General features: G+C 38.3%; 1 pseudogene; it reads left to right on the plus strand.

Annotated features, from left to right (window-relative positions):
• The first annotated feature begins 774 nt into the window (after window positions 1–774).
• LOC149250411 (FT-interacting protein 3-like) overlaps window positions 775–13,892 on the plus strand; it is a 28,650-nt pseudogene continuing 15,532 nt past the window's right edge.

Raw genomic sequence — 13,892 nt, forward strand, 5'->3', positions numbered from 1 at the left:
CCTTCTGTAAATTTCATCGGACTCTCTATACTTTGCGAAATTTGGCTTATTTAGGAACAAGTGCTTCACTTCATGCTCCAGGAAAAACAAATTTTCAAATGTATCATATAACACTTTGCCTGTTGGCAAAGCTTTAATAGCTGAAGAGCTGGCTTGTTCCTTGGCCAACTTCCTGAGTCTATCACTATAGTCCAGCTGAGGCATGAGCTTGTCATTTATGACCATAGGACTGGGAAGACCCTTCTCCCTCAAAATATGAAACTTAGCCATGAATCTGTCAATGGCTACCTACATGTTATGGCATTTCTCTTCTAGGTTAAGCATAAGGTTTCTTTTGGAAAGAACCTTCCTAATCTCCAGAATGGCCTCAGTCCTATCTTCTATGTTAAGCTCATGGAGCTCATATTTGTTCTTTATTTTTAAGAAATGGATGAGTCGATTGGCATCCTCTGGTTTATTCCCCATCTATTCCCTTACTTTTTGAATAGCTTCAGTGACTACCCTCACTAATTCTATCTGCTTAAATATAACTTGAATTGATGGCCAAATATCATTCCAGAGTCAATGATATTGGCCCAGAGCATTTCTTTGGTTTGTCCCAGTGGTTTCTGTAGTGTTAAATCCTTCTCTAGGATTTTGATTCTCTCACCCATTCTCAGTGCTTTTTGTGTTTCTTCCTTTTGCTGGAGTTGAGAAAGTTTACAATCAGTCTCTAGACTTGTTATCTTTTCCTTTAATCTCTTCATCTCTATAGCTTGGATAGACATCTCTTCCATGGCTTTTACTAACTCTATTGCTTTCTCTCCCTGTGTACTTATTACTGTTGTAGCAACTGTTGTTACTGGAAATGTTGTGGCAGGTGGAGATGTGGGTGCCAATGATGTTGCCAGTGTGGATGGAACTACTATAGATACTATGGGGGTGACAGTTCTAGAAGTTGTGGCCAAGTCACTTTGCTTCGACTGAATTAAAGTTTCCAACTCCTTCTCTGTCTCCTTGAGTTGATCATTTAGCTTCAGGACCAAGTCTTCCATTAATAGGTACACAGGGAGAGAAAGCAATAGAGTTAGTAAAAGCCATGGAAGAGATTGTTAGAAAATTATATATTACAGAGCAATGGAACACATAAAATATTGCAGAAATATAAACACAGAAAGCGCACAAAACAAGAGAGACACAGATATACGTGGTTCACCCAGTTTGGGCTACGTCCACCCCGAACAGCTAGTCCTTCCTTTTTATTATCCAGCAAAATGAAGAGACACAACCTACAGCAAATCCATTGTAATATCCTCTGTTTTCTCTCACAGTCTCACCTCTCTGTTTCTCGCTCACAGAATACACATCTATCATACAACCTCAAATACAATGCCCTCATACAAAGAGAGGGGTTGCCTTCTAGGGCAAAAAACCCTAAACTAAACATAAGTTCTACCGTCAGATCATCCGCCTAATGAACGGCCCAGATTGACTAGAAATTACTATAATTTTACAAGGCAATTTTACATTTATTTTTGGCTTCGGGGGCGCTGCCCCCGAGCCCCCGCTAGCCCCTGGACCCCCCAGATGGGGGGGATGGACCCCCGCGGGGGGGACAAGTCCTCCCCGCACCCCCCCCCCCCGCGTGGAGGGGTGTAAAAAACTTCCTGGGGTATACATCCGGCTAAAACAAAGACCTCTGAACAATCATGCTCCATACACAACAATCTCCCACTTGGAGAATGATTGTAGCAACTCCATCGTTGCTTCATTTGCTGGAAAATGACTCCTCTTTGGACCTGGCTGTTTCTCATCTTCATCGTCATCCTTGAAGACCAATTGAAACTGAGCATGTTCTCAGTTTCTCCCTGGTTACAACTTTTGTTAGCATATCTGTAGGATTATAGCTAGTGTGTATCTTTTCCAGCTTCAACTCTCCATCTTCCAACACTGATCGTATGAAATGATACTTGAGCTATATGTGTTTAGTCTTGGAATGAAATGCTGAGTTCTTTGCAAGATGAATAGCACTTTGGCTATCACTGTATGACGTGCCCATATCATGCTTCTTACCCAACTCACCCATAAACCTTTGTAACCAAATCATTTCTTTACTAGCCTCTGTAGCAGCAACATACTCTGCTTCTGTTGTTGAAAGTGCAACAACACTTTGGATTTTTGAAACCCAACAAACAGTTGTTCCTCCAACAGTAAATACATATCCTGTAGTGCTCCTCCTGTTATCTCTGTCACCTGCCATATCTGCATCAACATATCTCTGTAGAGAAATGTTTGCACCACCAAATCATAATGCTTGATTTGTGGTACCTTTCAAATATCTGAGAATCCATTTCACTGCCATCCAATGTTCCTTTCCTGGATTGTTCATGTACCTGCTTACAACTCCCACTGCATGTGCAATATCAGGCCTTGTGCAGACCATTGCATACATTAAGCTTCCAACTGCTGATGCATATGGAACTTTAGACATATAATCCATGTCTTCTTAGGTCTTTGGGCACATCTCCTTGCTAAGTTTGAAATGGCTAGCAAAAGGTGTACTAACTGGTTTTGAATTGTGCATGTTAAATCTTTTCAACACCTTTTGTATGTACTCATTCTGAGACAATGTTAATTTATGATTTTTCCTGTCTCTAGTTATTCTCATACCAAGGATTTGTTTTGCAGCTCCCAAATCCTTCATTGCAAATGAATTTGCCAATTTTCTTTTGAGCACATTTATTTCCTGCATGTTAGATCCTGCAACAAGCATGTCATCTACATACAATAACAATATAATATAGCTGCCATCATTTTGCTTTTTCAAATAAACACAATGATCAGAGTGACATCTAGTATAACCTTGTTCAGACATAAACTTGTCAAATTTTAGATACCACTGCCTTGGAGCCTGTTTTAAGCCATACAAGCTCTTCTTCAACCTGCACACTAGTTTCTCCTTCCCTTTCACCTCATATCCTTGTGGTTGCTGCATGTATATCTCTTCCTCCAAATCCCCATGGAGAAAGGCTGTCTTTACATCTAACTGCTCAAGATGCAAATCTTCAGCTGCTACAAGACTTAAAATAGTTCTGATTGAAGTCATCTTAACAACAGGAGAAAATATTTCATCAAAATCAATACCTTTCTTCTGTGCAAACCCCTTCACCACAAGTCTAGCTTTATACCTCTGTTTTCCTCCATCTTCTTCCTTCAGCCTGTAAACCCATTTATTCTGCAATGTTGTTTTACCTGCAGGCAACCTGACTAAGTCCCAAGTCTGGTTATGTGCTAAGGAGTCCATCTCTTCTTTCATGGCTTGCTCCCACTTCTTCCTGGTTTCTACCTGCACTACTTCTTCATAACATTCGGGTTCACCAGAATCAGTCAACAATAAATAATATAATGAAGGAGAGTAACGTTCAGGGGGTCTACTTATCCTGGTAGATCTTCTAACACCACTTTTGGGTGTTTGGGGTGCCTGTTGTTGTTGTGGTGGTTGTTGTTGTTGTGGTTGTTGATTATTATTATTTTCAGGCACCTTTCCTTTTTCAGTGATTTCATCAAGAACTGCGTATTCCTTGTTTTCCTTTCCCTGTTTCTTCCTGCAACTGATTCTTATACAAGACCTTTTCATTGAATATTACATCTCTGCTCCTAATTATTTTGTGATTTTCGTAATCATATAAGCGATAACCAAAATCATTAACACCATATCCAATAAAGGTACATTTCTTTGACTTTGCCTCAAGCTTTGTTCTATTTTCTTTATCAATATGGACAAAGGCCTCACAACCAAAAGGCTTTAAAATAGAGTAGTTTACCTTTTTACTTGTCCATGCTTCCTCTGGAACACCACCATCCAAGGAACTTGAAGGCCCTCTGTTTATTAGATAAACAACAGTATCTACAGCATCTGCCCAAAACTGTAAAGGCAATCCTGCATGCAATCTCATGCACCTTGCACGCTCCATGATTGTTCTGTTCATCCTTTCTGACACACCATTTTCTTGTGGTGTTCTTGGAACTGTCTTCTCTCTGCGAATTCCATGCTCTGAACAGTACCTATCAAACTCTTTGCTGCAATATTCACCTCCATTGTCTGATCTATGACACTTCAATTTCTTTCCTGTCTCAATCTCAACCAAAGCTTTCCATTTCTTGAAAGTATCAAATACATCAGATTTATTCTTAATACAATAAATCCAAGTTTTTCTAGTTGCATCATCAATAAAAGTAACATAATAACGAGAGCCACCGAGAGATGATACCTGAGCAGGCCCCATACATCTGTATGCACAAGCTCTAATTTTTCGTTCTTCTTTTCTTTCCCAACTCTGAGAAATCTGACTCTCTTCTGTTTTCCATAAATGCAGTTCTCACAGAAGTCCAAATCAACATTCTTCAAACCCGGCAACAAATTCCTTGAGTGAAGAATCTTCATCCCCTTTTCACTCATGTGTCTGAGCCTATGATGCCATAATGTTGCATCTGCTCCTTTGGAAGTTAAAGCATTAACAAAGTTAGAAATACCATTTCATAAATACAATGTACCAACCTTTTCGCCTTTTGCTATTACCAGGGCTCCTTTGGTGACCTTCCAAGCTTTATCTGTGAAGGTTGTCACACAACCTTCACCGCCGAACTGCCCTGTTGAAATCAGATTTTTCTTTAGATCTGGAACATGCCTTACCTCCTTTAATAGCCATTGGTTTCCATTCTGCTGTTTTACAAGAACCTTACCCATTCCAACGATTTTACAGGGTTTATCATCACCCAGACGAACTTGTCCAAAATCTCCTTGAACATAGTCATGAAAGTATTTCTTATCAAGTGTGGCATGGAATGAAGCCCCTGAATCTACCACCCAGGAATCAATAATATTTTCGAAAGAAAGAATCAAAGCATCTTGTAACACCTCACCTGTCACATTTGATTCATGATTGTTTTCTTGCTGTGCATCTCCTTCTTTTCCCTTCTGAGATCTACAGTCTTTCTTTAGGTGTCCTTTCTTTCCACATTTCCAGCACACTATCCCCGATCTGGACTTGGATCTGCCTCTCCTTGATTTACTGCGATATCCTGAGCTCTTTCCTCTTTCCATTTTTCTTCCTCTAGACTCTGCACTCAAAGCATTTCCCGATGTCTCACCGGAGCTTTTCCGTCGCATTTCCTCACTAAGGATAGCACCGACAACATCATCAAACTTTAAAGTACTAGATCCAGAAATGGAGTTACTAATGGCCATTACCAAACCATTCCAACTTTCTGGTAATGAGCAGAAGAATAACAGAGCTCTAACTTCATCATCAAAGTTTACCCCTACAGAACTTAACTGACTTGTAACTGTATTAAAATCATTTAAATGGTTTGCAACAGATCCACCTTCCGACATATTCATATTAAATAACCGTTTCAAAAGAAATACCTTGTTTGAGGCCGAGGGTTTTTCATATAGTTTCGACAACGTCTTCATCAAACCCTCTGTCGTGGTTTCCTTCGAAATGTTGAAGGCGACTGACGCAACAAGGCACAACCGTATTGTTCTGAGTGCCTTTCTATCGAGAAGGTTCCATTCTTCGTCTTTCATACCCGTCGGCATCTTTGTTTTTCTGCCCAATGTTAGGTATAGATCTTTCTGATATAGATAATCTTCCATCTGCATCTTCCACAGCGAGAAGTTTTGGCCGTTAAATTTCTCGACCCTAAACTTACCATCTTCCGCCATTGCTCCCACTCGAACCAGGAACCCTTCTTTCCTGCGAGTTTATCAGCCAAATAGACCTTCAGCTCTGATACCAGTTCTTAGAAAATTATATATTACGGAGCAATGGAACACATAAAATATTGCAGAAATATAAACACAGAAAGCACACAAAACAAGAGAGACACAGATATACGTGGTTCACCCAGTTTGGGCTACGTCCACCCCGAACAGCCAGTCCTTCATTTTTATTATCTAGCAAAATGAAGAGACACAACCTACAGCAAATCCGTTGTAATATCCTCTGTTTTCTCTCACAGTCTCACCTCTTTGTTTCTCGCTCACAGAATACACATCTATCACACAGCCTCAAATACAATGCCCTCATACAAAGAGAGGGGTTGCCTTCTAGGGAAAAAACCCTAAACTAAACATAAGTTCTACCGTCATATCATCCGCCTAATGAATGGCCCAGATTGACTAGAAATTACTATACTTTTACAAGGCAATTTTACATTTATTTTTGGCTTCGGGGGCGCTGCCCCCGAGCCCCCGCACCCCTCCCCGCGTGGAGGGGTGTACAAAACTTCCTGGGGTATACATCCGGCTGAAACAAGGACCTCTGAACAATCATGCTCCATACACAACAATTTGTTGGGTATACGACCAAAGTCCCACATTGACTAGAAGTGGGGAGGATCATGGGTATATGAGGATGGAAAAATATCTCCATTGGTATGAGGCCTTTTGGGGTAAAGCCCAAAAACAAATCCATGAGGGCTTAGGCCCAAAGTGGACAATATCATACCATTGTGGAGATATGTTGTGTCCAGAGTCCTACCTATTACTGTTGTAGCAACTGTTGTTACTGGAAATGTTGTGGCAGGTGGAGATGTGGGTGCCAATGATGTTGCCAATGTGGATGGAACTACTATAGATACTATGGGGGTGACAGTTCTAGAAGTTGTTGCCAAGTCACTTTGCTTCGACTGAATTAAAGTGTCCAACTCCTTCTCTGTCTCCTTGAGTTGATCGTTTAGCTTCAGGACCAAGTCCATGAGCTCTTCATGTCCTTGTTGTGCTTCTAAGATTTCCTGTGACTGTGGGTGATGCAGCTGGGGTATCTTTAGCTGCTTCTTGAGTGTAGCTATGTCATCATTTTTCTTCTTAATCAGCTATTTTGCAACTTTAACATCTTTGGGATTGTGTCCCAATTCAATCACTAAGTCCTTTAAGGACTTGATTCTATTATCTATAGCTTGTGAGGAGGCTTTCTCCAACTGAAATTGGGTTGATATATTTTTCAGGGAGTTCTGTAATTGGTGGGAAGCAATGGCCTTCCCTGTTAATGTGGAGTATATCATCTCCCCTGTTTGCTTGTGCAGTTCAATCTAGTCAATGGGATGAATATCCCTTGCTAATACTTCAAAGTCCACTTTCTTAAAATCTGATGCTGTCCTTGGCTGTTGAGTGGTTGGCTTGATGAAATTCATTTGCATTTTCCCCTCTTTGACATCAAAGGCTGACATTAGCCTTGTTTGATTAGTGGGGGTCATCTTCAAATACTGTGCATATGTTTGGGCCTTAAGCCTCTCATTCCTAGCCTTGATCTCTTTGTATCTCTCCTTAATATCTTGGTCCTTATCTACAGGCATTATGAAGGAAGACACTTCAATACTTTGTTGCCTTTCCAACATTTGATTTTGTGATGTGGAAGGCTTTGGCATGCCTCTAGATAGAGTGGCAGGCCTGCTCCTATTTCCTTCTACACTAGTGACCTCTTTTGTTTCCTCTGTGTATTCCTATTCAAAGACAAGATTCACTCTCTGTCTTTTAACTTGGCTTGTTTCTGCATAAGCTTGTGAAGTTGCTCTTGTTGAAGTGGTGGCCCCTTCCCTATTTCTCTTTAGATTTTTCTCCTCATTTAGAGGAGTCTGTACAACTGGGGGGGTGCTCATGGTTGTCTCTGGTCTGTCTGATTTCTCTGGTATGTCTGATTGGTCTGGCACCTTTGATTTCCCTGGTACCTCTGATGGTTCTGTCCTGGTTGACTGATCTGGCCTATCTGATTGTTCTGGCCTATCTGACTATTCTGGCACCTGCAGGAAAGAATCCTCATAAATTTGTTTTTCCATATCAATTAATATGTTTTCAAAAACAACTTCAGTATTATCCCTGTCCTCTAAAGTGTTTTCCACCCATTGTAATTGGTTGGCATACTTTTCTATCTCAAGGATGCGGTGGTGGATATAGGGAGCCATCTTGTTCTTCTACCTTTTTTTGCAGATGAAATCCAAGGGATCATATCTCTGTATGAAGCTCTGTTTTAGATTTAATCTCTAAAGGATTAGGTCTGCCTCCTTTCCAGCTTCTCTGCTATTACAAATAAAGGGACCCAATTGGTCTTTGATCTTGAGTTGGGCTTTGTTTTTGGCTTTAACAAAGTTTACCTCATCTAAATTTATTATTTTCTTGTAGTACTCCAGGGAAAATAACCTCATTGGGAGGTATTTAGGTAGTTTGTATGGGGCCAGCTCACAGCCATAAATCCTTATTTCAATGTGGTTTTGGTACAAGTATCAATCTCCCACCTAATGATTGATGTTTAGATGAAGGACCCTCCTAATCTCAGGACTGATTCTTGGTGGAGGGGTTCCAGTGAGCATGCGCATCATAGGGTGGACAAAGGAATCAATGAATTCATTATATGAATAGGGGGAAGGATGTTGATGAATCATTGGGGTCCAGAAGATAACTGATCTTGGTTGGCCCTTGGTGTCCAATTTTTTGCAAGGTAAGTGGGAATTTTTCTAACTGGTAATATAAGAAAAGGTGATACAAGACCGAGGAGTATTTGAAGACTCTCTCATTACTCATTCTGAGGAACTGTTCATGCATCCTGTCAGCTATGAACTGAGCATAGTCATATATGATAGTAGGATGTTCTCTTGGAGTGTATATGGACATGAAGACTAAAATAATCTCATCAATATATTCACTAGTGGTATAACCTAGGACACTAGATATCATATCCACTTCCCCAAAGAGAAAATAAAGCTGCTACATATGGAGGGGGGTATTTGGGGGTATACTTCTCTTCTACGATGAAGGTTTGGATTATTTGGGCCAATCTTGTAGGGCTGAGTTTTGGATATAAGTCCAACAGGTCTCCAATGGAGAGGGGAGTCAAGTTTTGGCCAGGCTGGAGTTGTAGCATCTCATTTATAGATTCAGCAACGATAGTGAAAAGTATGGCTTGGTTAGGGGACATGATTGCTCTTTGGCTGGGGACATAGTTGGCATGGCAATAATGTACAATTTCTAGGAAAATGTGGACCCTAGGGAATTGGTACTTAGGAAAATTGGACTCCCACAGTCCAATTTCATTAGCCTAGTTCAAGTATCTATCCCTACTTTGGCAGTGTGCTTTGAGCGGGGATTCATGAACAAAGGTGTCCTTTATCTGGAAGTCCCTATCAGCCAGGGGGAGGTGGTCCATATCTAAGTGGGGTGTAGAGATGAGTCTCACATCCATGGCAATTGGGGAAGCCATTCTTAGTTCTTATGGATTTAAGAATGGGGGAGGTAATTTGCAGTGTTTTTAGGGCAATGGTGGTTTAGCACAAAGTCGGCTTAAGTCCTTGAGCTTCTTTGATTAATTTTTATCCTAACTAAGAAAACTCAGTAACTATTTTCTTTGAATTTGACAGGGTAGTGGGTGAATTGCGGCTTAAATACCTAGAAATGGGATGAAATGGTTCTAAACAGGGTAGCAGGTGACTGCAAATGGTCAAAACGGCTCTGTGTAGGCTGGAAAGATAACTGGGTGTTCTGCAATGTCTCTGAAGTGTAATTGGAAGTGAGTTGACGGCTTCAAATGTTTGCAGACAACGTGCATGCCCGCAGAGGTTTACTATTGAAATTTCAGAAAAACAAATGATTTGGGGCTTTTTGTTTTTATGCACGAAAAGTCAATTTTGGTGGGTACGGGGTGAACAGTGGACATTTTGTCGTGTAGTGGGCGGCTCGTAAATGGTTTCCATCGCACCGCTCTTGGGCATTTGGTGGTATTGGGGAGAGGTCGCTCGATTCCACTCATCGGTGGACATGTAGCATCAGGGTTTGGTGGCAAAAACTGCTTTTTCGGGTGGGTATAGTTCGACGGATGGGTTGCCTCGATATGGATAAGGGTCGTTGGATGTGGAGGGAAGTGATCGCACGGTGATCGGGCGAGGAAACTACACAAAGGGTAGTGGGGGGCCCGACGGGCGCTTAAGTGCGGTGGTATCGAGGTTAATGATGGGTTAAGGTGAGATTAATGACTAAGGGTGGGATTTTAATATTTTTTTTAGGGATAAGGGGTAACACTATAGTTTATAACTAAACTAATGGGTGGGGTTATTTTATATATGGGAGCTATATATATATGGGGAAATGGGCTTTTCATCGGGAATTAATATAATAAAATTAATAATTAATATGAATGGGTGGAAAAGGGACAACACACTAAGCAAATTATTTTTCATGATTTAAATGCTTCTCACATATTAACATTAATACTTAGGGTAATGTGTTTTTGTGGGTTTTTTGGGGAAAAAGGGGTTTTCCATGGGGGTGATTACTTTCCCTAGGAAAATAGTGTTTTAACCTTAGGAAAAGGGGTTTTATTAGGGAAATGAGGGGGAATGGAGGGAGATGAATTTTTATGAGGGGAATTTAGTACTTGATAGCCATAAATCATTGAGCCGAGGGTCCGGTCCCTCCAAAAGTCAGAGAAATGCTCTGAGCCTCTTTGACTTAAAGGTTTTAAGTACTTTGAGCTTATTTATGGGAAATTAGTGAAGTAAAGGGGTGAAATGAATGGCAGAAGTTAATTAATTAACATTGTAAACCTTATGCAAGCTTAATTGCCCATTCACATTTGAAATACATGTTGAAAGATGATAAATGTGCTTTTTTCTAATCAATCATCATGCTTCTACAACCTTTCTTCTACTTACCCATCTACTCATCCTACCATTTTTACTTCTCTTTATTAGGGTGCATTTGAGCTAGCAAACCCTTATCAAACATTTTTCTTTCTCTTTACAATAGTAAACTAACTAAATCTAACCTTATTACATCCAAGGGCTCAGATTAAACAGTTGAGCTCCTTTTATTTACTCTACCTATCTACTTATCAGCCAAGGTTACACTGTTTGGCCAAATTTTTATTCTCTATCTATAGACATGAAATTGAAAAAATGAAATAGTCAAGTTTAAATATTTTGACTATCATGGATTATGGAAAGACTTACAAACTGCACACAATCATTTATTCTGCACAAAAAGTAAATAGTAGTGGCATTTTGGCTTGCTCACTTTCATGGTCTTTTTCCTTTTCTTGGGTTTCATAGTTTTTCATCTTTTTTTGACCTTTTTTTTCTTTTTGTCCTTTTATTATTCTTTTAGGACATACCCTCTTTAAATTTTTAAATTTTTCAATATGGAAAACATTTGCAGAAAGCAAAGGTATGTACATATTACAAGTTTTAATATCAGTCATTCAAAAATTATGACTCTTGTTGGTATAGGAACGTAACAAAATAAAAATATTTTTTATCTAAAAGAGCTCTGAACTAAAAAATGATCCAATCTATCTATAATATTTCCTAGCCCCAACCTTTTATTTTATCCATATGTACCCACCCTTTTTGGGTTTCACATCCACGAGATCCAATAGAGATATTTTATCTTCCATTTTTTCTTGGAATGGATCTCACAATTATTACTCCCTTCCTACTTTTATTTTTTATTAGTAGTGGTACTAAAATCACCACCAACAATGCTAATCACCTAGCCTTTTTCATTCCTCAAGGATAAAAGAGATTCCCACCTTCCACATTTTCATTATAAACATAGTGCATGTAAATGTTAATGATATGTATTGTTTCTCTTGAATGTTGATGTTTTAATCTTGTTAATGACCAAAAATAATATTTCAAGGTATGTTCCAAATTCAAAATAATATAATTCCAACTAGTACATGGGCCTCCAAAAGCATCTTTGGAACTTACTTCCTTTGCTTCATTATTTTTCTAAATACTCTTACCTACTCTAGTTACATCCTCAACATCCAATTTGTGTATCTTAGGGAAAGAGGACAAGGATTTTTCTATTTTTTATCAAATCCCTAATATATTCAAATTTCACTTTACTTCCCATGCCTCTATAATCCCAAGTGACTAAATTTATTACCTACATATTGATTTTTGGTACCCACCCATTAGCAGGTTTTGTATGCCCTAAAATTTGTTGGATCACCCTTTGACTTCAAATGGTTCCTTAGTTGTGGTCTTGGCATCTAACTCTTTCTCCTTATTTAAAATTTCTTCCCTTCATTCTTTGTTTGGATTTCCTCCTTGCCTTTTTTTATCTTTTCCTCCACAATTTCCTCTTCATTTTCACCTTCTCTACCCATTTCCTTGATATGCTACCTAGCTCTTTACCTAGTGAGCATATCAAATGAATACTAATATTTCCTAAGTGATTGTTCTATCCCATATTCACGATAAAAAATGTTTATTTATATTGGAAGTGAAGGCATGACTTTAGGTTGCTCTACTAGAATTGGTTTTTCTATTAATATTCTTGAATTGAAATTTAGTATGTCCATTAATTCAAAAGGTGGAACCAATTATCCTTGAGCCAAATTTTCATATCTATTTGAGCTCGGGTTTGGCATTCCTATTTCTTGTTATGTTGGCTTTCCTTTACCCTACTTTAGGCCCTTACCAAGTCCTTCTTGAGTTCAATCTATATTTAGAGCACTCATATGGCATTGTATTTTCATGATCATTAATCTAGTAGACTTTAACAAATTTGTCATAGGGAGAATTCTATTAGGGTTTAATGTTGATGTAGTGTCATAAACATTACTACATATACCTATAAAATATAAATGCACGTAAATAATGAAAGGACATGCCTCTTAGTGAAAAGGCACCTCCCTAGGTACTCATGCAATGCCCTCATTGTATTCATTCGTAATTATATCATCTCTCACATATGTCTATTAAATATAATATTGTAGCCCAAATGGATTCTTGTATGTTATTCCATATATCTTGGATATTTAGTTAATGAAACATATTGGTTCATCACATTTTTCATTAGAGCCAAGTTGTTTAACACCAACTAATTATATGGCCAATATTCTAATTTGGTGAACAAATATAGGATTACTGAAGAAGTTTATCTCTACTCTTGCTAAATTGGAGAAAAATATAAAAATAACTAGATGTTAGCATATAGTGTAATAACCACTAGCACAAAGAGTTACCTTGGGTGCTTGGGAGGTAGGAATGGAATACTCCCCACCTCGTTTTCCTACAAGTGACATGATAGATGTTGACAATATTGACAGTAAATGTACATTCCTCATATGGAATATACATCTTTGTACTTGTGAAAATAAAATGGTAACTAGCATTTGTCTATTTTATTCTCAAGGAGCACAAGTAGAAAAAATAGCATGTCATGTGAAACGAATTTCACTATGATAAAATATCATATTTTCTTGAAAATTAAAGAATAGACTGCTTCCTTTGATCACTATTATAATAAAAAACAATGTTGTAGCAAATCAAGTGTCAATTCTACCAACAATATTGTCATAAAGAGTAATATGCAAAAATTGTCCAAGTCATAATCCATTTTTTTTTGTTGTTTATTGATTTTGAGGGAATAATCAAGTTCATTATCTATTTACCACATAAAAAGTTTTCATTCATTATTTTCATTAATATAAGTAGATATTCCTAAAAATAGAATGGCATTCCTGATTAGGTGAGAGTTCCATAAAGAAATGCATTACTCTAGGAACAAACTAGCTACAATTTAAATTGATGTAGTTACACCAAAGAGGTTTGAATGCTAGTCAACATCCAAAGACAAAATTCACAATCTTGCATTGGGATACCATATATCTATTCCATGAAGTGAATACATAGAACATATAGAATATTATTAACTAAGTCTATATAATATTATTTTTGGAAAAAAAAAATATAAAGGTCATGCCCCTAGACAAAATCAATTGATCAAATTAGTTAAGCCTTCAAGTTGTTTCCACTAGCATAAGCATAATACTTGTGTAATATTCGTGAACATGTAGTAGTAAAGAAATACACTATATTAGTAAAGACAACATTATTAATCTAAGTAAATG

The sequence above is a fragment of the Pinus tabuliformis genome, chromosome 7 (genome assembly GCF_031772625.1).
Source record: "Pinus tabuliformis cultivar Carrire ecotype Pingquan chromosome 7, CPIR1, whole genome shotgun sequence".
NCBI classification, from domain to species: Eukaryota; Viridiplantae; Streptophyta; class Pinopsida; order Pinales; family Pinaceae; genus Pinus; species Pinus tabuliformis.